General features: G+C 45.0%; 1 pseudogene; it reads left to right on the forward strand.

The window, feature by feature from the left end:
- Positions 1-2518: 2518 nt before the first annotated feature.
- On the forward strand, positions 2519-3230 carry LOC100456587 (mpv17-like protein 2; annotated as a pseudogene).
- Positions 3231-25682: the final 22452 nt, after the last annotated feature.

Consider the following 25682-nt stretch of genomic DNA (forward strand, 5'->3'; position numbering starts at 1 on the left):
GGGCTGTTGGCCATCAGCCAATTCATTAACATATAAAAAGACATCACTTTGGAGATTTTAAAGGATTTTAGGAGTTGTATGTCAAGAAATGGGGAAGACCAAATATACATTTTATAATAATCACCGTGGTGTTAAAGAAAGAATGCTCACAGAGATCAACAGAACAGAGTGGAATATATTTTGAGGTAAAGCCAATAGAACTTGTTGTAAATATGAATTGAGGAAAAAAAAGGAATCAAGGACCATCTGTAAGAGATGGGGGAAAGATCAGGTTAGAGAATGTAAAATGTCATCCCAACTTTAAGTTTTAATCAAGGATTTTCGGGTCTATGATTCTTTGGGCTGCCCCCTCATATTCCTCCTAACACTACAGCTATTCTTGGGGCTGAAGTCTTCCTAATTACTGGCCCCACATCTCCAAGCTCAGCCTCCCTCCCATTTCCCTTTCCTCTTCTATGGAGGGGGTGTTGAGGGCTCTGCCAGTGGGAGCCAATGAGCAGGGTGAATGCTGCCTCTAGTCTTGGTTTTAAGAGGCTTCAAGCTATGTATGTCAAAGATCCCAATGCCCTACAATCAGTGTGTTAATGAAGCATGAGACAAGCTGGGGAAGGGAAAGAGAATGAGTGAAAGAGAAAAGAAGATGAAGAAAGAGAGATGGGGAAGGGGAGGAAAAGGAAAAAAGAGTAAGTGACCTGTGGGCATGTGGGGAGGGGAGCAGGCCACATTGGCACACCTGGGGCACAGAGCATCCAGCACTGCTGGCCTCTGCCCATGGCCACAGCAAGATCCCCTCATTTGCAGCTGTAAGACAGCAAAGAGGCTGTTATTGGGAGACATATTTCTCTGTAGTGACTACATCTGGTCAGAGTGGGAGGACGGATGAGGAAGAATGGATGCATTTAGAGAAGTGGTTCTAAATCTTTTGTTGAGTCACAGACCTGTCTGAGAATGTGATGAAAGCGATGGCCTGCACACTCTCCCCAGAAAAATGCCACTAGACATCATCATACCAAATTTTGTCTACAATTCAGCACGTTCATGGATGCTCTGGAATCCTCCAGGATCCATGAGCCTATGTATCAAATCTCTGACATATAGAATATTTAGGAGATAAAAATCAATATGATTAGTGCTGGATTGTATGTGATGGTTGACAGAGTGGGTCGGAGAGGAAGCCTGGGTTTAATGGCTGAGGTAGCTGAGTGGATGATGGAACCATTCACTGAGACAGAGAACACCCAAAGAGGAACCGGTTTCTGGGGAAAATACTGAATTCAATTTTGGACCTGCCAAATTTTAAGTGTCTGGAATGTCCAAGGTGAGATTTCCAGGAGGTAGTTGGACATATGGATATGAAGTTCAGGAAAGAAATATAGGCTAGAGTGAAAGAGTTGGGAACCATCAACATGCAGATGGTTATTAAAGCTATAGGAATGGGTGAGGTCGTCTACCAAGACTGCACAGAATGAGAACCTGAACGTACAAATTGACAATGGCCAGACCATATATAAAAACAGAACTCTGACCTACAACCTGCAGTAACCTGTCCAGGAAGCCCACTCCTTATGTACAATAAACAGCCCAGGAAGCCAGCCTGCCTTAAGTCAGACTTGCAGGAAACCAGCTTGCCACCTCTAGTGACAATCCAGGAAGCTAAGCAAATATTTCTCTAACAATTGGCCCCAGCCGGGCGTGGCGGCTCACGCCTGTAATCTCAGCACTTTGGGAGGCCAAGGTGGGTGGATCACCTGAGGTCAGGAGTTCGAGACCAGCCTGGTCAACATGGTGAAACCTCATCTCTACTAATAATACAAAAAGTAGCTGGGCATGGTGGCATGTGCCTATAATCCCAGATACTCCGGAGGCTGAGGCAGGAGAATCACTTGAACCCGGGAGGCGAAGGCTGCAGTGAGCCAAGATCACACCACTGCACTCCAGCCTGGGTGACAGAGTGAAACTGTGTCTCAAAAAAAAAAAAAAAAATTGGCCCCAAATGGCCAGGACTTGATGAATAACTAGCATCTTCCCTAATTTTTGTTCCTGCTTCCAACTTAGTACTAACCAGAGAAAGACAAATACGTATCCCCAACCAACCACATAGGCTACCCCGCTTCTAGCTAGCCACCTCCAGCTTCCCCCGCCAACAGCCTCCAGTCAGGGCACACCTGAAGCCTTCCCTTTTCTCCATGCTAAAGCTTTACCACTGCTCTGCCTGCCTTTGAGTCTCTGCCAATAGGCAAGTGATGGTGGCCGACTCCCTTGCTATAGCAAGCTCTGAAAAAAATAGGCTTTGCTTTTCTTATTTGGTGGGTCTTCATTTATTTCCACAAAAATGAGAGAAAGGCTGGGACATAGCCTTATGGAACACCAGATTCTAAGGAAAGGGCAGAGGAAGAGGGGCCCGCAAAAGGGACTGAGAAGTAGTGGCCAAACAGTAAAGAGTAAAGCCAGGAGAGTGCGGTGTCACAGAAACCAAGGGCAAATCTTCCAAATGGAGGGGAGAGCTCAACAGTGCCAAATGTTACTCAGACAACAACTGAGTAACAACAGGGCCAAATGTTACTGGCACTGGCTGCATGGCCTGTGGACTATGGGGCAGTCCCTGTTCCAGGGCTGTGTGCTGCTGGTCATCAACACACTGGGCTGTGGTGTGCTTATGGTAGCCCGGGACGGTGTGTGACAGTCCTGGGAGGTCTACACCCAGCCTGACCAGATGTTCCACAGGTGGCACTCAGTGAGCATGCTTGCAGTGGGTGGCAGCGTGGATCCTTTCCCGCACTACTGGTACCTCTGGCTGGACTGCCTACTCCCTGTGTCTGGCCTCTGTGGCCTCCCAAATGCCCTCAGGAAGGTCCTCATGGATGGATCAGCTGGTAGCCTCTCCCATGCTGAGCATATGACACGTCTTGGGCCTTGGCTGCCTGGAAGGCCAGACGCTGGGAGAGAGCTGCCAGGAGCTGCAGGACAAGTTCTGGGAATTCTACAAGGCTGACTGGTGCATGTGGCCGGCTGCACGCTGGCGAACTTTCCCTTTGTGCATCCCCCTCCTCCCAGTTCCGAGTCACCTATATCAATGGCCTGACATTGGGCTGGGACACATATCTGTCCTACCTGAAGTACCAGTTCCTCTGACACCCCAGGCTATATGGCCTGGGCACCTGAGCAGACTAAGCTGCCCGCCCCCAGGGACAAGAGGCAAGACTGATTCCCAGAAGGGGGAGCAGGGTTGAGCGTGGTGGGTCACGCATGTAATCCCAGCACTTTGGGAGGCCAGAAGTTTGAGACTAGCCTGGGCAACATGGCAAAACCCTGTCTCTACAGAAAATACAAAAATTAGGCCGGGTGCCCGGCCTTATTTATTTATTTATTTCGTACACCCGGAATTTATTTTGGTGTAAGGAATTAGATAGAGATCCAATTTCATTTTCACCAAAATCACAAGTCAGTTATCCCAATACCATTTGTTATACAATCTATCTTTTCACCAATGAATTAAAATATCTGTCAATTACTAAATTGTCCATAGGCAATGTTTTTTTCTGAACTTTCTATTGTGTTCCACTGATCTAGTTGTCAGTTTTGAACTGGTATCACTGTTTAATTCCTATAGCCTCACAATGTCTTTCAATAAGTGCTAAGAATAGTTGGTACGCATTACTCATTTTCAGAATTTTCTTGATTATTTCTAGATGTTTACTCTTCTAAAGGGATACAGTTTAGAAATGTAATATCAACTAAAAATTATTTGGGTTGCATTAAATTTATAAATTAATTTGGAGAGTATTAACATTTTAAATAAATGAGTTTGCCCATCCAGGAACCAGGTATGTCTCCCTTTTTATTCAAATATGTTATATCCAGCCAGGTGCGGTGGCTCACACCTGCAGTCCCAGCTACTCCAGAGGCTGAGGTGGAAGGATTACTTGAGCCCCAAAGTTGGAGACTGCAGTGAGAAATGATCACACTGCTGCACTCCAGCCTGGGTGACAGACTGAGATCCCATTCTAAAAAACACAAAACCTGGCCGGGGGCAGTGGCTCATGCCTGTAATCCCAGCACTTCGGGAGGCCGAGGCGGGTGGATCACCTGAGGTCAGGAGTTTGAGACCAGCCTGGTCAACATGGCGAAACCCTGTCTCTACTGAAAATACAAAAATTAGCCAGGCGTGGTGGGGGCCACCTGTAATCCCAGCTATTTGGGAAGCTGAGGCCATAGAATCGCTTAAACTGGGAGGCAGAGGTTGCAGTGAGCCGAGATCACGCCACTGCACTCCAGCCTGGGCAACAGAGGGAGATTCCATCTCAAAAAAAAAAAAAAAACCCACACCAAAAAAACAACAACCCAACAACCCACAAAACACAAAAACCTCAAATATATTATATCCTATAGGGGAGCTTCTTTTTTTTTTTTTTGAGACGGGATCTAGCTCTGTCACCCAGGCTGGAGTGCAGTGGTGCAATCTCAGCTCACTGCAACCTCCGCCTCCCAGGTTCAAGCAATTCTCCTGCCTCAGCCTCCTAAGTAGTTGGGATTACAGGTGCGTGCCACCACACCCAGCTAATCTTTGTATTTTTAATAGAGACGGGGTTTCACCATATTGGTCAGGCTGGTCTTGAACTCCTGACCTCGTGATCCGCCCACCTCGGCCTCCCAAAGTGCTGGGATTACAGGCGTAAGCCACCGCGCCCGGTCAAGGGGAGCTTCTTAACTATAGAATGAGGTTTCCAGAAGGTACGGTAGAAAGGTTTTGAAGGAAGCAAAGCAGTTCAAGATTGGCTCAAGGGAGGGAAAATGCAGAGTTGCAATAAATACAGGCAAGGCCAGGCGCAGGGGCTCACACCTGCAATCCCAGCACTCTGGGAGGCTGGGATGGGAGGACTGCTTGAGTCCAGGAGTTCCAGACCAGCCTGAGCAACATAATGAGACCTGGTCACTACAAAAAAATAATAATAATAATAAATTAAAAATTAGCCAGTTGTGTTGGTGCATGCTTGTAGTCCCAGCTACTCAGGAGTTTGAAGTGGGAGGATCTCTTGAGCCCTGGAGTTTGAGGCTGCAGTGAGCTATGATAGTGCCACTGCGCTCCAGGCTGGGTGACACAGCAAGACCCTGTCTCAAAAAATAAAAAGAAATACAGGAGCAAACAGATGATAAGAGGAGCTTATATAAAAGATGGTTACTGTATTAGTTATCTATTGCTGAGTATCAAATGGCCACAAATTTTGTGGCTTAAAACAACATTTCAGCCAGGCGCAGTGGCACACACCTGTAATCCCAGCACTTTGAGAGGCCAACATGGGTGACTCACCTGAGGTCAGGAGTTTGAGACCAGCCTGACTAACATGATGAAACCCCATCTCTACTAAATACAAAAAAGAATTAGCCAGCGTGGTGGTGCATGCCTGTAATCCCAGCTACTTGGGAGGCTGAAGCAGGAGAATCGCTTGAACCCTGGAGGTGGAGGTTGTAGCGAGCCGAGATCACACCACTGCACTCCAGCCTGGGCAACAAGAGTGTAACCCCATCTCAAAAAAAAGAAACAAAGAAAAAAAGAAAGCCACAACATTTCTTCATCTAATAGTTTCTGTAGGTTAGGAATCTACACATAGCTTAACTGGGTCCTCTGCTTCAGGGTTCCTCACAAGACTGTAATCAAGGTGTCATCCAGGGCTGGAGTCTCATCTGAAGGCTTGACAGAGGAAGGAGCCACTTCCAAGATCACCTGGTTATTGGCGGATTTTCAATTCGTCAAAGACTGTTAGACTGACAGCCTCAGTTTCTGGCTGCATGCTGCTCTTCAGTTCCTTGCCACATGGACCTCCCCAACATGGCAGCTTGCTTTGTCAAAGCCAACAAAAGAGATAATCATAGTCTAGCAAGCTAGAAGGCATAGTTTTATAGTTTTTTTTTGTTGTTGTTGTTGTTTTGTTTTTTGAGACAGGGCCTTGTTCTGTTGCCCAGGCTATAGTGCAGTGGCGTGATCACAGCTCACTGCAGGCTTGACCTCCTGGGTGCAAGTGATTCTCCCACCTCAATCTCTTGGGTAGCTAGGACTATAGGTGTATGCCACCATGGCTTGCTAATTTTCTTTTCTTTTCTTCTTCTTCTTCTTCTTGTTTTTTTTTTTTTTTTTTTTTGTTGTTGTTGTAGAGATAAGAGCTCACTATGTTGCCCAGCCTGGTTTCAAACTCCTGTGCTCAAGCGATCATCCTGCCTCAGCCTCCCAAAGTGTTGGGATTACAGGTGTGAGCCACCACACCCGGTCAGACGTCACAGTTTTTGTTTTTTTTTTTTTTTTTGAGAAGGAGTCTTGCTCTGTCGCCCAGGCTGGAGTGCAGTGGCGCGATCTTGGCTCACTGCAAGCTCCACCTCCCGGGTTCATGCCATTCTCCTGCCTCAGCCTCCCGAGTAGCTGGGACTACAGGTGCCCACCACTACGCCCAGCTGATTTTTGTATTTTTAGTAGAGACGGGGTTTCACCATGTTGGCCAGGATGGTCTCGCTCTCCTGACCTGAGGTGATCCACCCGCCTCGGCCTCCCAAAGTGCTGGGATTACAGGCGTGAGCCACTGCGCCAGTCTCACCCCTTTGTTTAATCCCCTCCCCTTGAGTGTGGGCTGACCTAGGTACTTGCTTCAAACTGATGGAATGTGTCAAAGGTGATAGGATTTCACTTAGTGATTAGGCTAGTAGCCTAATTCCATCAGTTTGAAGCAAGTACCTAGGTCAGCCCACACTCAAGGGGAGGGGATTAAACAAAGGGGTGAGCTGGGCATGGTGGCTCACGCCTGTAATCCCAGCACTTTGGGAGGCTGAGGTGGGCGGATCACCTGAGGTCAGAAGTTCAAGACCAGCCTGGTCAACATGGTGAAACCCTGTCTCTACTAAATATACAAATAGTAGCTGGGCGTGGTGGCGGGCGCCCGTAATCCCAGCTACTCAGGAGGCTGAGGCAGGAGAATCGCCTGAACCCTGGAGGCAGAGGTCGCAGTGAGCCAAGATCGCGCCATTGCGCTCCAGCCTGAGCAACAACAGGGAAACTTCGTCTCAAAAACAGAAAACAAAACAAAAAAACAAAAAATACAATAATAAAGGGGTGAATATCAACAGTCTGGATCATTGGGGGTCATCTTAGAGGTTACCTGCCACAGTTACTAAGAAGTATAAGTGACGGGAGGTTTGGTAGCATTAGCTAACTCAATATTTGCCAAAGGAGTGTCCTTGAAATTCACTGGCACATGAGGTAAAGGAGGGACACAGATCACTGGGGTTCTCCTGTAACATAGATCAATTATATTTTCTTTTCCTTTCTTTCTTTTTTTTTCTTTTTTGAGACAGAGTCTCACTCTGTCACCCAAGGTGGAGTGTAGTGGTGCGATCTCGGCTCACTGCATCCTCTGCCTTCCGGGTTCAAGCGATTCTCCTGCCTCAGCCTCCCAAGTAGCTGGGACTACAGGCACCCGCAATTACGCCCAGCTAATTTTTGTATTTGTAGTAGAGACGGAGTTTCACCATGTTGGCCAGGCTGGTCTCGAACTCCTGACCTCAAATGATCTGCCCGCCTCAGCCTCCCAAAGTGCTGGGATTACAGGCATGAGCCACTGCGCCTGGCGATCAATTACATTTTCAAGAGAATTATGGTCTCTGATGGAAGAGGAAACCCCTAGGCTCATAAGGCTAAGTAGATCATAACCACTTCCAGCTGGGTGAGGTGGCGCATGCTTATAATCCCAGTACTTTGGGAGGCTGAGGCAGGAGGATGGCTTGAGCCCAGGAGTTTGAGACCAGCCTGGGCAACAAAGCAAGATCCTGTCCCTACCAAAAAAAAAAAAAAATCTCCGCATGGTGGCATGCACCTGTAGTCCCAGCTACTTGGGAGGTGAAGGTGGAGGATCGCTTGAGCCTAGGAATTCAAGGCTGCAGTGAGCTGTGATCACACTACTGCACTCCAGCCTGGGTGACAGAGTGAGACCCTGTCTCTAAAAAACAAAATAAATAAATAAATAGTAACCACCTCCATTTATGTAGCACTTCATGATTTACAAATCTGCTTTTGGAGTTACTATGTAATTTGATTCTCTTAACAACTCTGTGAGGTAGCCAGGCAAGAGAACTAAAGTTCAAAGAGGCTATGGGGCTACCCCTGATCTCACAATTAGTGGGTGGCAGAGCTGGGACTAGAGCCTCAGTCTTCAAATTCCTAACCTATTACACTGGAGTGATTTATCCAAAATCCAGAGATATGCCATTTTCCCTCTTCAATGGCTTCTCCCACCATTTTCGTCCCGCTCTGGGTTCTTTTTGTTGTTGTTGTTGTTGTTGTTGTTGTTGTTGAGACGGAGTGTCGCTCTGTCACCCAGGCTGGAGTACAGTGGTGCGATCTCAGAGGCTCAACTGCAACCTCCAGCTCCCGGGTTCAAGTGATTCTCCTGCCTCAGCCTCCTGAGTAGCTGGGATTACAGGCGCAAGCCACCACGCCCGGCTAATTTTTGTATTTTTAGTGGAGATGGGGTTTCACCATGTTAGTCAGGTTGGTCTCGAACTCCTGACCTCGTGATCCACACGCCTCGGCCTCCCAAAGTGCTGGGATTACAGGCGTGAGCCACCGTGCCCGGCCCCTCTCTGGGTTCTTATCCTGGCTGTTATTACTAGCCAGTAAGTCAACCTTACTTCACCTCCTAGAATTATTGTAGGGATCAGAGAAAATGTTTGTGAAGCTCCCAGCACACTGTCTGGCACACAGTAAGTGCTCACTAGATGTAAATTATAAGCTGTTATTATCCTTTCAACTGTTCCAGCCCACCCTCATTGCTAGTCACCTCTACTTCTGCTCCTTCCCCTGAATCTCTGTGGTACCACATCCCAAGGTACAACTTGCTTTCAGAAGACACCAACGCCCAACAACTTTTACAGGCAGATATTGCCTATTTCCCAACACTTCCAACAAAGAGCATCTGATTGTCAGTAACGTGGCTTCAGCTTTTTTTTTTTTTCAAACAAGAAAGCAAACTCTTAAAATATAGCTATAACACCTAGTGCCCAAATCTAGGTTACTAAATGCCATTCTCTAGTAAAAAGAGACAGGGCTCCTTGGGAAAACGGCTGGTTACAGGGCTGCGGCAGGGAAAGTATAAGATGGGCCTGCAGCACCTTGTGGTGCCAGAAAACAAGGAACTGTTCAAAGAGAGATGAAGATGTGTCCAAGGACACAGGAGATTAGAGATGTCCTACTGATCAAATATGGGACATTTGCAAATCAAAATAAAGAATAGTTTAATGTGTTATAACCCACTGAGTAAAGGAGACAACCATAGTCCATGAGGATATAAATAAATAAACGTAGGAGAAAGAAAAGCGCTCCCTTATACTGGAAAGCCAACCAAGACACGTCAAAAGAAAGATGGCATTTGAAAATCAACATTTGTCGACCTCGGCCATAATAATTTTTCCAGGTGAGAATTGTCAGTGAACGGTAAAACTGGTGGGTGAAAGTTTGAGTAACAGTATATTTACATAAGCCCAATGCATCTCCCTACAAGATACTACAGTAACTTTACAGCAGAGAAACCCGATGGACACTACCTTAACCAAGTGATGCAAGTTTGCATTGCCATTAATGGGACAGACATCATGTGCATCCTGATATGATGCACTGAAAGAGACACAGCATCACTTCTGTGAGATTCCTACCAAAATGCATAACCTGAGTCTTATTATGAGGAAGCATCAGACAAACTCGAATTGAGGGACTGTCCAAAAATAACTAGCCTGCACTCTCCAAAAATGTCAGTGTCATGAAACACAGAGAAAGACTGAGGGACTCTTCCATATGGAAGGAAACTACAGAGCTATAACAACCAAATGTACATTATTCAGAGGATTTTTTTTTTTTGCTATAAAGGCTATTGTTGAGGAAATTTGTGAGTTCTAAATAAGGTCTGTAGATTCTATATATAATAGTATTGTTATCGATGTGAATTTCCTGATTTTTGATAATTATTCAGTGTTTATATAACAATTCCTTATTTTAATAAATACTCATTGAAGTATTTAGGTATAAAAAGGCATCATGTCTGCAACTGACTATCAATTGGTTCAGGGGAAAACAGAAATATATATGAAGAATATACGTATAAGGAATATATATAAAGAATACACATATAAATATATAGAGATAGATACATAGATACATCGATAGATCAATGGAACAGAATACGTCTATGAGACAGAGGAAGAAACAGGGTAGGCTAAACAAATGTGGTAAAATGTGAACATTTAACAAATCTAGGTGAAGAGTATACAGCAATTCTTTGTACTATTCTTGAAACTTTTCTGTAAGTCTGAAATTGTCAAAATAAAAATTCAAAAAAATCCTAATGGAAAAAACATAGCTAAAAAACATCTACAGCCGGGCACAGTGGCTCACGCCTGTAATCCCAACACTTTGGGAGGCCAAGGCGGGTGGATCTCTTGAGGTCAGGAGTTTGAGACCAGCCTGGCCAACATGGTGAAACCCCGTCTCTACTAAAAACACAAAAATTAGCCAGGCATGGTGGTGGGCACCTGTAATCCCAGCTACTCAGGAGGCTGAGGCAGGAGAATCACTTGAACCAGGGAGGCGGAGGTTGCAGTGAGCCACAATACACCACTGCACTCCAGCCTGGGTGACAGAGCAAGAATCCATCTCAAAAAAACAAACAAACAAAAAAAATCCCAGCACTTTAGAAGGCCAAGGTGGATGAATTGCTTGAGCCCAAGAGTTTGAGACCAGCCTGGGCAATATGGCAGCAAAACCTAGTCTCTACAAAAATGAGCCGGGGTGTTGGCACGCACCTATGGTCCCAGCTACTCAGGAGGCTGAAGTGGGAGCAGTGCTTGAGCCTGGCAGGTTGAGGCTGCGGTAAGCCATAATTGTACCACTGCATTCTAGCCTGGGCAACAGAGCAAGACTGTACCTCAAAAAAAAAAAAAAAAAAAAAAAAAAGCCAAGCGTGATGGCTCATGCCTGTAATCCCAGCACTTTGGGAGGCCAAGTCGGGTGGATCACCTGAGGTCAGGAGTTCAAGACCAGCCTGACCAATATGGTGAAACCCTGTCTCTACTAAAAACACAAAATTAGCTGGGTGTGGTGGCGCATGCCTGTAATCCCAGCTACTTGGGAGGCTGAGGCAGGAGAATCACTTGAACCCAGGAAACAGAGGTTGCAGTGAGCTGAGATCGCACCATTCCACTCCAGCCTGGGCAACAAGAGCACAACTCTGTCTCAAAAAAAAAAAAAAATCTACAAAAAACCTATAGCTAGTGCCATATTTACTGGTGAGAAACTAGAAGCTTTCTCCCCAAGGTCAGGAACAAGGCATGATGTCTGCTCTCACTACTTCTATTCAATATCATACCAGAAGTCCTAGCTAATGCAATACGACAAGAAAAGATACACAGACTAGGATGGAATAAGTAAAATAATTTCTGTTTGCAGATGACATGATTGTTATGTTTAAAATTCCAAGGAATCAACAACAACAACAAAAACTTCTGGAACTAATAAGCAATTATAGCAAGGTTGCAGGATACAAGGTTAATATATAAAAGTCAAGTGCTTTTTTTTTTTTTTTTTTAATAGAGACAGGGTCTCACTATGTTACCCAGGCTGGTCTTGAACTCCTGGGCTCAAGTGATCCTCCTGCCTTGGCTTCCCAAAGTGCTGGGATTACAGGTGTGTCCAGCCTCAAGTGCTTTCTTATATACCAGCAATGAATAGTTGGAATTTAAAATAAAAAACACAATATCACATTAGCACCAAGAAAATGAAATATTTAGGTATAAATCTAACAAAATATGTACAAGATCTACATGAGGAAAACTATAAAACTCTGATGAAAGAAATCAAAGAAAATATAAATAAATAGAGAGCTATTTATTGTATATAGATAGGAAGACTCAATATTATCAAGACGTCAGCTCTTGCCAACTTGATCTATAGATTCAGCACAATCCCAAACAAAATCCCACTAAGTTATTTGTTGGGTATCAACAAACTAATTCTATTTTTTTTTTTTTTCCGAGATGGAGTCTTGCTCTGTCACCCAGGCTGGAGTGCAGTAATGCGATCTCGGCTCACTGCAACCTCCATTTCCCGGGTTCAAGCAATTTTCCTGCCTCAGCCTCCCCAGTAGCTGGGATTACAGGCTCCCGCCACTGAGCCCAGCTAATTTTTGTATTTTTAGTAGAGACGGGGTTTCACCATGTTGGCCAGGCTGGTCTCGAACTCCTGACCTAGCAATCCACCTGCCTCAGCCTCCCAAAGTGCTGGGATTACAGGCGTGAGCCACCACGCCTGGCCACTAATTCTAAATTTTATCTGGAAAGGCAAAGGACCCAGAATAACCAACACAATATTGAAGGAGAAAAACAAAGACAGAAGACTGACACTGCCTGACTTCAAGACTTACTATATAAAGCTACAGTTATCAAGACAGTGTGGTATTGATAAAAGAATAGACAAATAGATCAATGGAACAGAATAGAGAGCCCAGAAATAGACATATAAAAATATAACCGATTTTTGACAAAGGAGCAAAGGCAATTCAATGGAAGAAGGATACTCTTTTTGATAAAATGGTGCTGGAACAAATGGACATCCACATACAAAAACATTCATCTAGACCCAGACCTTACACCTTTTGCAAATATTAACTCGAAATGGATCATAGGCCTAAGTATAATACGCAAAAATATAAAATTCCTAGAAGGTGACATAAGAGAAAATCCAGGTGACTTTGGCTTTAGTAATGACTTTTTAATTTTTTTTTATTTTTTTGACACAGGGTCTCACTCCGTCACCCAGGCTGGAGTGCATGACATAATCTATGCTCAGTGCAACCTCTGCCCCCCAGGCTCAAGTGATCCTCCCACCTCAGCCTCCCAAGTAGCTGGGACCACAGGTGCACGCTACCATGCCCAAATAATTTTCTGTATTTTTAGTAGAGATGGGGTCTCACCATGTTGCCCAGCCTGGCAATAACTTTTTAGATACAACACCAAAAGCACAATGCGTAAAAGAAAAAACTGATAAATTTGGTTTCATTAAAATTAAAAACTTGTGCTCTGCTGAAGACACGTTTAAGAGAATGAAAAGACAAGCCACAGAATGGGGAAAATATCTGCAAAACACATATCTAATAAAGAACTGGTATCTAAAAGATACAACTACCTCTTAAAACTCAACAATAAGGCCAGACCAGGTGGCTAATGCCTGTAATCCCAGCACTTTGGGAGGCCAAGGTGAGTAGATTGCTTGAGTCCAGGAGTTCAAGACTAGCCTGGGCAACATGGCAAAATGCCATCCCTATAAGAAAAAACAATAATAATTTTATTTTTTTTTGAGATGAAGTCTTGCACTCTCGCCAGGGCTGGAGTGCAGTGGTGTGATCTCGGCTCACTGCAACCTCCGCCTCCTAGGTTCAAGCAATTCTCCTGCCTCAGCCTCCTGAGTAGCTGGGATTACAGGCGCCCACCACTACGCCCAGCTAATTTTGTGTATTTTTAGTAGAGACAAAGTTTCACCATGTTGGCCAGGCTGGTCTTGAACTCCTGACCTCGTGATTCACCCACCTCGGACTCCCAAAGTGCTGGGATTACACGCGTGAGCCACCACGCCCAGCCAGTGAATCTTTTTTAAAAAGAAAAAACCCTCAATGATAAGAACGTAAACAATCCAATTTAAAAGTGGGCAAAAGATCTGAACAGACATCTCAGCAAAGAAGATATACAGATGGCAAAGAAGCATATGAAAAGATGCTCAACATCATGTATCATTAGGGAATTGAGAATTAAAATAACAATAAGATACCACACACCCCTATTAGCATGGCTAAAATCCAAAACACTGACAGCATCAAATGCTGACAAGGAGTGTAGAGCAACAGGAATCTTCATTGCAAAGTGGGAATGTAAAATAGTACAGCCACGTTGGAATAGTTCCTCACAAAGATAAACATACTCTTACCATATGATCCAGCAATCATGCTTCTTGGTATTTACCCAAATGAGTTGAAAATTTATGTCCACATAAAAATCTGCACATGAATGTTTATAGCAGTTGTTTTCAAAGTTGCCAAAACCTGGAAGCAACCAAGGTGACTGAGAAAACACATTGTGGTACATCCATTCAATGGAATATTATTTGGCAATAAAAAATGAGCTATCAAGCCATGAAAAGACATGGAGGAATCTTAAATGCATATTGCTAAGTGGAGGACACTAATCCTTCCTTCATACTGTAGGCTACATACTGTATGATTCCAACTATATGACATTCGGGAAAAGCCAACTATGGAAAAGTAAAAGATCAATAGTTGCCAGGGGTTTGCGGGAAGGAGAAAGGTGAATAGGTAGAGCACAGAGGATTTTTTTTTTTTTTTTTGAGACAGAGTCTTGCTCTGTTGCCAAGCTGGAGTGCAGTGGCATGATCTCAGCTCACTGCAACCTCCACCTCCCAGATTCAAGCAATTCTCCTGCCTCAGCCTCCCGCACCCAGCTAATTTTTGTATTTTTAGTAGAGACAGGGTTTCACCATGTTGGCCAGGATGGTCTCGATCTCTTGACCTCGTGATCCACCCTCCTTGGCCTCCCAAAGTGCTGGGATTACAGGCATGAGCCACCATGCCCAGTCAAGCACAGAGGACTTTTTAGGGCAATGAAACTACTCTGTATGATATTGTAATGGTGGATACATGACATCAGACATTTGTCAAAACCCCCAGAATGTACAACCCCAAGAGTGAACCCTAAAGCAAACTATGAACTTTTGTTAATAATAATGTACCAGGCTGGGCGCAGTAGCTCACGCCTGTAATCCCAGCACTTTGGGAGGCCAAGGTGGGTGGATCACGAGGTCAGGAGTTCAAGACCAGCCTGGCCAACATGGTGAAACCCCATCTTTACTAAATATACAAAAATTAGCCTGGTGTGGTGGCGCACACCTGTAATCCCAGCTATTCAGGCGGCTCAGGCAGGAGAATCATTTGAACCCAGGAGGTGGAGGTTGCAGTGAGCCAAGATTGCACCACTACACGCCAGCCTGGGTGACAGAGTGAGACTCCGCCTCAAATAATAATAATAATAATAATAATGTACCAATATTGGCTCATCAGTTTTAGCAAATGTATCACATGTTAATAATAGAGGAAACTGTAGTAGGGTGAAGGGGTTTATGGGAACTCTGTGCACTTTCCACCCAATTTTTGTGTAAACCTAAAACAGCTAAAACAATTAAGTCTAGGGTTGGGCATGGTGGCTCATGCCTGTAATCCCATCACTTTGGGAGGCCAAGGAGGGAGGATCACTTGAGCCTAAGAGTTTGAGACCAGTCTAGGCAACATAGGGAGATTCCGTCTCTACAGAAAATTTAAAAATTAGCCGGGCATGGTGGTGCATGGCTGTGGTCCCAGCTACTCGGGGGGCTGAGGTGGGAGGTCAAGGCTGTAGTGAGCCATGATCACACCACTGCACTCCAACGTGGGCAACAGGGAGAGATTCTGTCTCATAAAACAAACAGACAAAAAATAAAAATAAAGTCTCTATATTTTTATTAAAAAAATGGAAATACTGATATATGCTACATCATGTATGAACCTTGAAAACATCATGTTAGTGAGAAGTCAATCACAGAAGGCCACATTTTGTATGATTCCTTTTGTATGAAATGTTCAGAACAGGAAAATCTACAGAGACAGAAAGTAGATTAGTGGTTGTCTAGTGATGGGGAATGGGAACACTGGAGGATTATGGCTAAGGGGTATAGGGTTTCTTTTTGGAGTTGATATGGTTTGGCTCTATGTCCCCACCCAAATCTCATCTTGAATTGTAATCCCCAGGTGTTGAGGGAGGGACCTAGTGGAAGGTGATTGGATCATGGGGGCAGTTTCCCCCATGCTGTTTTCATGACAGTGAGAGAATCCTCACAAGGTCTGATGGTTTTATAAGTGTTTGACAGTTCCTCCTTCACACGCACTCTCTCTCCCGCCATCATGTAAGACGTGCCTGCTTCCCCTTCCACCACAATTGTAAGTTTCCTGAGGCCTCCTCAGCCATGCAAAACTGTGAGTCAATTAAACTTCTTTTCTTTATAAATTACCCATTCTGGCAGTTCTTTATAGCAGTGTGAAAACGGACAGGAGCAATGAAAAATATTCTAAAATTGATTGTGGTGATGATTGAACAGCTCTGTGGATATACTAAAAGCCATTGAATTCTATACTTTAAAGGGGTAAATTGTATGGTAAATGAATTATATCTCAATAAAGCTGTTTAAAATGACAGAAAAAAAATAGCCACACACACACACACTTGTGTAGCCTTAGAATGTTCACACAAAGGTCCTACAAAAAAACTGGTAACAGTGGAGAGCCCCAGTGGAGATCTGAGGAACTGAGGATAAGGAGTGAGAAAGAGACAGTTTTCACTGTATAACCTCTTGCGTCACTTGAAGGTTTTATCCTATGTGTGCATTACATACTCCAAAATTCCCCTCAAATACTATTGCTTCCCAAAAGCCTACCCTGCTTTCCCTTACTTCTCTCAAACAACAATCTCTCTTTATGCTATCTCCTAAAATAAGACACAGAGAAAATCAAACCTAAAACCTGGCCAAACAAATCTAAACAAAGCAAGAAAAAAATAAAATAAATGCCAAAACCCACGCAGAAAGGAATTCCGTAAGTATATCCACTCAATGGAGTATTTTGTGGCCATTTAAATGATGTTTATAAAAATTTTAATGGGAAATGTTTATGTGAAAATGGCAGTATGTAATTGAACATACAGCATGATCCCAAATATGGTTTTTCTAGGTCTAGATAAAAGCCTAAATACACCAAGATGCTAACATTGGTTGTATTTAGATGGTAGGACGTTTTTCTTTCCCTAAATTTTCGTCAATGAACACATTACTTCCGGTGGGACAGAAGTCATCATTAGTTTGTTCAAGGCTCCTCTCTTGATTCCTTTCGTTTGTTAATTTTATTTTTTCGCCTGTATTTCTACTCCCTTTACACCCAAAGACAAACATTTCAATGTATTTAATGAATTTTGCTTCTAACATCAGAAACATTTGCACATGTGTATATATTTTAAGGAGTTCCTAAGAATTTTTTGAGACAGAGTCTTGCTCTGTCCCCCAGGCTGGAGTGCAGTAGTGTGATCTTGGCTCACTGCAGCCTCCACCTCCCAGGCTCAAGTGGTCCTCCCACCTTGGCCTCCCAAGTAGTTGGGACTACAGGCGTGTGCCACCACACCTGGATAATTTTTGTTGTTGTTATTTTACAGACGGGGGTCACAATATATTGTCCAGGCTGGTCTCAAGCTCCTGTCTTCAAGTAATCCACCCGCCTAGGCCTCCCAAAGTGCTGGGATTACAGGTGTGAGCCACCGTGCCCAGTCTTTTTTTTTTTTAATATGTAAAAAGTGCCCGATCTGGCCTGGCATTCTAGCTCTGGGCCATCCACTGCACAATGTCACAGTAGGTGCTCAAAATATAATTTCTTCTCTCTCTTCTACCTTGACAGTTATTTCTCTAAGACCCAGGTTCTAGGCACGACTTCGCCATTAACTACCCTGTTGTCCAAAGGGAATGCTGAGAGGACGCCACAATGTGAAAAGTGACGGAGTTGATCAGAGTTGGGCGCCCACCACATCGGTACTTAGCTGTGTAGCTTTGGCAAGTCACGTAAGTCTCCCTGTGCCTCAGTTTTCTTACCTATAAGAGGGAGGGGAAATAATATCACCTACTTCATAAGGCCCTCACTTTCTATCTACACTTCTCTTCTACCACGCCTCCCTGCTCAAGACCTATCTGGTTTGGGATGCTCAGCCACCTTACCCTGCGTCAACTGACAAAAGCCACGCCCCCATAAACCACGCCCCGGGGCGGAGGGAAAACTGTTGCTAGGCAACAAGTGACGTCACGCAGGCCCTCGGGCTAGAGTGCACAATCACAGAGCTGAAAACAAATTTCATTCGTCATCCAACCATTCATGCTCCTGGATTCCTTCAATGCATATTCGCCGACCTTTCCTTTTGGGACCATCCGGGTGCTGGGCTTTGCTGAAGACAGAATTCCTGCCCTCAGAGAGCTTCCTATCTGAAAGGAGAGAGAGCCCCAGACAACAGTTCTGCACGGTACAGGAGCAGAGGGGTGCTGTGGGAGCCCAGATGACAGGATCTCATCCAACTTGGGAACAAAGATAGGCTGCATGAATAAAGTCACACTTCAACAGCTGAATTAATGGGGTTTGGGTGTCAGTGTGAAAGGCCTTTAATGCAGAAGACGTTGCAAAGACACCTAGGGGAAAAAAAAAACCTGGTGCCGTCTAGGAAGCACTTGTAGTTAGTTGCACTTATAGTTATGTGCTCAGTGGTCAGAGCACAGGGTGTGAGGCCAAGAGTGGCAGGTGATGAGACTCAAGAGATCTGGCAGGGGCCAGAACTTATGTGACCTTAATGACATATCAGGCAGCTAGACTTTACCCTGTGGGGTATGGAGTGTCATAGAAGGAAAGGTTGTGTTGACTCGCATCAATGCCCTCTTACTGCTGCTGATGTGCCGAGTATTAGGTTGAAAATGGCCAGTCTGGAAGCCAGGGAGTAGATTTGGGGTCATTCATGTGAGGGATGTTGAGGCTGGAACAGGATAGTGGCAGAAGATGAGGAAAGAAGGTAGATTTGACGTACAGAAAGGAGAGACCCAACTGGACTTGGTGAGGAATCAGCTATGAGGAGACAGGAGAATTTTAGGCTGCACATAAGGCAGAGAACACAGAGGAAATTGCACAAGTTTAAGGGGGTGATTAAGACAAAGATAAGTGCCAGAGGAACTCTGAGGGCTGAGAAATCAGTGTGGGATAGAATGGGCAGAAACATGTAAAATGAGGAGGATCATTATGAGGAGGAGGGATTCGGGCTAAGACTCACTGTGTGACTTTGGGCCAGTCACTATCCTTCTCTGGTCCTTTAGGTTTCCACCTGCTAAACTGGGAGATGGAGAATGATAATTGGGAGGAATGAATTACATAAGAGAATGTTCAAGAAATGCCTAGCCCTGTAGGCAATATGGATGGGAAGCCTGTGGCAGGTGTGTTTGGTCCAGGGTGGGGTGGGGCTGGGCTGCCATTTGGGCAACAGCGATGCCACAGGCAGGAGGACACACATACATGCAGAAAAAAGAGGGCGCAGGGAAGGGGAAATATGACCTGGGCACATGCGTGTTGGATTTGATGAGCTCAAAGGCCAAGGCAGTCAGAAGCCAAGGCAGTCAAATCAATGCTACTCTGGGAGGCCCTGTCTTGGCAGTCAGCAGAGAGGGGCTTCTCTGGACTGTGACTCCTAGACTGCCACTTCCTCAGGAAATACCCAGGTCTGCGAGGCCCTAGTCCTCTGAATTTTGTTCCCAAGTCACCACCAGAATTGCTGTGTGAAGCTGAGTCTGTTCTGAACCACTCTGGGTCCAGGTTCCTCATATGAACAACACAAAAAGGCATGTGTGTGTTGGTGGGGAGGTGGACGAAACATTTCCAAAGTTCCCCTCCTGGTTTGTTATGCTTCAGTTCCATGGCCCTAAGTCCTTTTTAGAAAAGTCTAGACCTGTCTCTGACTTGCTGTGTGGCCTTGAGCCAGCTGCTGGACCTCTCTGGCCCCATTTTCATATCTGAAATATCAGGAGATTGGGGAGGAGAGTCTCCAACGTCCAATGATTCTCCCTAGAGGACGCTCACCCTCATCTCCAGCTGAAAGCTTCAGACAAATCAGAGGAAAGTGAGGCGCTGGTCACAGACCACCCCCCTTCCAAATCTTCCGTCTTCTCCCACTGCCCTCCCCTCCGCACTGTCAGGAGCTTGCAGCACTGGCTTGCTTGCCAAACTTGTTGCCATGACAACGGGTTACAAATAACTCAGATGCAGACGAAGATTTTAACCCAAGAGCTGCTGGGCCAAGGGCTTCTTGCTCCTTCCTCCGACCAGACTGAGGGAACAATCTGATAGATTCTCACAAGATGGTCAAGGTTTCTCAGTGTCACAAGAAGAAGTCCTGGCATTCCAGGCCCTCCAAAATCCTGATTCAAATCTTTCCAATCACAGTTGCCACTTGCTTCCATTAAAAAGCAATCACTCCAAAAAAAATAGCCGGGCGTGGTGGCACGCGACTGTAGTCCCAGCTACTCGGGAGGCTGAGGCAGGAGAATCACTTGAACCCGGGAGGCAGAGGTTGCAGGGAACTGAGATAGAGCCACTGCACTCCAGCCTGGGTGACAGAGTGAGACTCCGTCTCAAAAAAAAAAAAAAAAAAGTCATCACGCCTATTATTTGACACCTACTGTATACCAAGCCCTGTGTTGGATGCTTTACATACAGTTTCTAAGGAAATCTTCCCAGAACTCTATCAGGTAGACATGACTATTCTACCTGGGACTATATTTTATCTGGAACATTATTTTATAGAGAAGAAAATTGAGGCCCATGGGTATGAATTGAGCAAGGAGGTCCAAAGACTCAGAATTCGGATGGGCGCGATGGTTCACGCCTGTAATCCCAGCACTTTGGGAGGCCGAGGCAGGTGGATCACCTGAGGTCAGGAGTTCGAGACCAGCCTGGCCAACATGGTGAAACCCCGTCTCTACTAAAAATACAAAAAAAATTAGTTAGGTGCAGTGGCGGTTGCCTGTAATCCCAGCTGCTTGGGAGGCTGAGGCAGGAGAATCGCTTGAACCTGGGAGGCGGAGGTTGCAGTGAGCCGAGATCACACCATTGCACTCTAGCCTGGGCAACAAGAGTGAAACTCCGTCTCAAAAAAAAAAAAAAAAAAAAAAGGAGTCAGAATTCAAACCCAAACCTGTCAAATTCCCAAACCCAGGCTTTTTCTATTGCCAATGGTTCACGAATGTTGGTCTACAGACTTGGTGTATCCAGAAAATCTGGAGCAGTTAAAATTCAGATAGTACTGCCGTTCAAGAAGGTGGAATGCTTTTGTCTCCTCTAATTCCTAAGACTCCACAACATAAAAGGATCAAGGGTATAAACTCACGACTCCAAAGAAAACTGGAGGAGATCCCATCAATGGGAGAGAGATTTCAACAACTTTCTGGCAAGCAGAAAGGGGGCAGGAGGGGTGGTAACTGAGAAAGCAGGGCAGGGGAAGGAATGAGCAGAGTCCACATGTGGGAAGGGATCCACCAGGAGAGAGCTCATCTACCCTGCCAAATCCTGGAGAGGTGCAGTAAAGGTATCCTGATGGTGGGAGCAAGACATAAAGCCTCAAACATAATTGAAAGTGTGTGTTGGAACAGTTAATCTCCCCCAACTCATGTTGGAACAGTTAATTTCCCCCTTATCTCCCCCATGCTCATGGGTAGAAATCACACCAGCCAACAAGTCTCTACACTCCAGCAAAATATCAGCGGGTTCTCCAAAGAAACCAAATGGTCCCAAAGCAAAGGCCTCTATTTTCTGTACTTAGGGGTCCTCCAGCAGATTATACAGGTCCTTACTCAGTCACTTTAAAGGGACTTGACAAACACCTGCCCTTACACAGGGCTCCAAATCAATCAACTTTTTATTTTTAAAATAGAGACCAGGTTTCTCCGTGCTGCCCAGGTTGGTCTCAAACTCCTGGACTCAAATGATTCTCCCACCTTGGCCTCCCAAAGTGCAATGATTACAGGTGTGAGCCACCATGTCCAGCTCAACTTTTTATTGTGTTCTTCTTAAATCAATGGGCCAGACTGGGCGCGGTGGCTCACGCCTGTAATCCCAGCACTTTGGGAGGCCGAGGCAGGCGAATCACCTGAGGTCAGGAGTTTGAAAGCAGCCTGGCCAACATTGTGAAATCACGTCTCTACTAAAAATACAAAAATTAGCCGGGCATGGTGGCAGGCACCTATAATCCCAGCTACTTGGGGGAGGCTAGGGCATGAGAATCGCTTGAACCCAGGAGGTGGAGGTTGCAGTGAGCCAAGATTGCACCACTGCACTCCAGCCTGGGGGATAGAGCGAAACTCTGTCTTAAAAAAAAAAAAAAAAATCGGCCGGGCGCGGTGGCTCACGCCTGCAATCCCAGCACTTTCGGAGGCCGAGGCGGGCGGATCACGAGGTCAGGAGATCGAGACCATCCTGGCTAACACTGTGAAACCCCATCTCTACTAAAAAATACAGAAAATTAGCCGGGCGTGCTGGCGGGTGCCTGTAGTCCCAGCTACTCCGGAGGCTGAGGCAGGAGAATGGCCTGAACCCGGGAGGTGGAGCTTAAAGTGAGCCAAGATCCGCGCCACTGCACTCCAGACTGGGTGACAGAGCAAGACTCCGTCTCAAAAAAAAAAAAAAAAAATCAATGGACTGATAGGTTTGAACATTTGTGAAGAAATATGCTAATAGATTTGTGAACGAACGGATGAAACAAATGGGAAAAACTAAGATTAGGCACATTTCCAGTGTGGAAAAAGTCCAAGCAATTATTAAAATCAGGAATATAAAAAAATGAAATAAAAAGGTAATTATAGTATACTTCTTGGCTCTGTAGTGACTACTGATTTACTAGGAGTTCGGATATAAACATACTGGAAGAATGAAGGGAGGGAAAGTAGGGTGTGTGTGTGGAAGAGATAGAAAAGAGGTAAATCCTGTTCTACCATAAGATCTCAAGAGATAATGTCTCAAATTGCTAAGTTAAGAAATAACGGTGGCCAGGCACGGTGGCTCATGCCCGTAATCCCAACACTTTGGGAGGCTGAGGTGGGCGGATCACTTGAGGTCAGGAGTTTGAGACCAGCTTGGCCAACATGGTGAAACCCTGTGTCTACTAAAAATACAAAAATTAGCTGGGTGTGGTGGCAGGCGCCTGTAATCCCAGCTGCTCGGGAGGCTGAGGCAGGAGAAATGCTTGAACCTGGGAGGTGGAGTAAAGTTTTAGTGAGCCGAGATCACGCCACTGTACTCCAGCCTGGGCGTTGCAGTGAGACTCTATCTCAAAAGAAAGAAAGAAAGAATGATATAAGCATATGACAAGGAACCATGGCAGTCCATCAGTTAAAAATCATTTCAGCTACAAGTAACAAAAAACTCAACTGATAGTGGCTTAAACACATATGGCTTTATTTATTTTTTAAGTTAACAGGAACTGTGGCATGGGTTCAGCTGCTCAAGGATGCCATCAAGAAATTGGGCTGTTTCTGACTTTCTTCCTTCACATGTCTTCTTCCTCGTGCTCATCTCCACATGGTCACAAGATGGCTGTCACAGCTCCAGACGGCTTGACTATATTCAAAGCAGAAAGAAAGAAGCGGACAACATCAGCTATGTGTGCCTCTGCTCAGGAAAGCAAATACTTTTTCAGAAGGCCCGCAGCAAACATCTCACTGGCCAAAGCCAGGTCATGTAGTCATCCTTAGCTGCAAGGGAGGCTAAGAAAGTATCTGGTTCTTCAGCCTCTGAGTGGGAGGTGGTAAGGAACAAGGGATTTGGAAGTAGTTGCCTTCCAAAGTAGGGAGCAGGACTCGCAGTGGGAAGGAGTAGGACAGGATATTGCTGGGTTTTATTAGGCATCTCAGCACTGTTTTATTTTTTTAAGTATGTATATGTATTCCTTTGATAAAAAATAAAAATTAGGCCATGTGTGGTCGCTCACACCTGTAATCCCAGCACTTTGGGAGGCCAAGGCGAGCAGATCACCTGAGGTCAGGAGTTCGAGACCAGCCTGGCCAACACGGTGAAACCGTCTCTATTAAAAATACAAAACTTAGCCAGGCATGGTGACACACGCCTGTAATCCCAGCTACTCCAAAGACTGAGGCAGGAGAATCGCTTGAACCCAGGAGGCCGAGGTTGCAGTGAGCCAAGATTGCGCCACTGCACTCTAGCCTGAGCGACAGAGCAAGACTCCGTCTCAAAAATAAATAAATAAAATTAAATTTAAATTAAAAAATAAAGTGTTATGGTTTCTATGAAAAAAGAAATCTTAAAAATAAAAGCTGGTAATAGTTTTCTATCTCCAGAGCAAAGGATAGCAATTCACCTTGGAAGCAAACTTACCAGAATACACTCTTTACTTAGACTGAGGTATCCCAGGTATCCACCTACTGATCTTAGAGAAAATTGTGCTATCACTATTAACCTGAATGTGGCTGGTGGAAACCAGGACAGCTCTGTGCAGCAGTTAACACGGGTTGACTGTGGTTAGACAGTCCTGGTGCAATTTCCTGTCTGCCATTTATTAGCTCTGTGACCCTGGGCAAATGACACCCGGGAGCTTCATTTTCCTTGTTTATGAAATGAAAGTAACTCAAGTGCCTGCCACAGAGTAAGCGCTCAGCAAATATCCACTATGATTAAAATGTTAAATGTTCTGTGTACTGATATAATCTGGGTGTCCTTTACAGTACTATGCTTCCACTGAGTTAATTTTTTATCCTAAACATGAATTGGGACTAGATTCATGTTTAGTCCCAATTAATGTTGGGACTAAAATGCCCAACTGAAAATTGTTTGTTTTTGAGAGGTATGTGTGCATATTTTTTCTCAGGCCTTTGCTCACAGAAGATACCCCATTGGGACCACATCAGGAGACATGCAGGTTTGAATTGCTATGGACTTCTGTTGGAGGAAGCACTGTGAAAAGGAATGAGGCTGGATTGTTGGCCCTACTAAATACATGGTTATTTAACTTTAAAACAACCTACTCTGTGACATGTGCTGCTGAGTACTGTGATGGTCTCTTACGGGCTACGGAGCCCAGATCACCACTGTGAGGCAGGTGTGTTAGAATCCCAGAAAGAAAATTGATATGGGGAGTGTTACATGGGAGCAGGAAATGCAGTTGGCCTGGGAGTGGAGAATGTGAAAATGGCCTCCTCTCTCTGATGCCATGGTGAGAGCTGGAGATCTGGATTGCAGGCAGGGAGCACATGGCGAGAACCATAGGGTGGTGGAAGACAATCTTGCCCACACATGGTATGAAACTGGGAGGTTATAGAGAGGGACAGCCAGTAGGCAGCCTCCCTCAGAAAGGCATAAGTGACCTTCTCCCAGAGAGGTTCTATCTGGTATCCTTTGAAATGTTTCCTGTCTGGCCTGATAATTATCTTCTGTTATCTGCAAGACGCCAGTAAAGTTCTATTAAGTACACATACACAGACGATACTTCATCCATAAAAAAAAGAAAAGGATGCAATGAAAAGGCATCTTTGGAGAATAAGAATGCTGAGAAATGAAAAATGACTGCCAAAATAAAGGTGTCCAGTAGAAGATAAAGTCAAAACAAGGTCCCATAATACAGAATTAAAAAAACAAAAGACATGGAAAATACATATGTGAGAAGATAATCATCCAGGAGATCCAATATCCAACTAACAGGAGTTCTAGAAAGAACGGAGAAAGTAAGCAAAGAAATAAAACAGCAACTTCTCAGAGCAGGGGGACATGAGTCTTCAGATTGAAAGGGCCCACCCACCAGGTGCCCAGCAAAGTTGACGAGGGAAAACCCCACTGCTGGGCACATGATTGTGGCATTTCAAAACACTAAGTATGAAGAAAAAAAATTAAGCTTCCAGATGTAGAGAAAACAGGTTGCCAGCAAAGGAATGAGAATAATATTAGCATGTGACTTTTAATCAGCGACACTACAGGCTAAAGCAGTATCTT

The sequence above is a fragment of the Pongo abelii genome, chromosome X (assembly GCF_028885655.2).
Source record: "Pongo abelii isolate AG06213 chromosome X, NHGRI_mPonAbe1-v2.0_pri, whole genome shotgun sequence".
NCBI lineage: Eukaryota > Metazoa > Chordata > Mammalia > Primates > Hominidae > Pongo > Pongo abelii.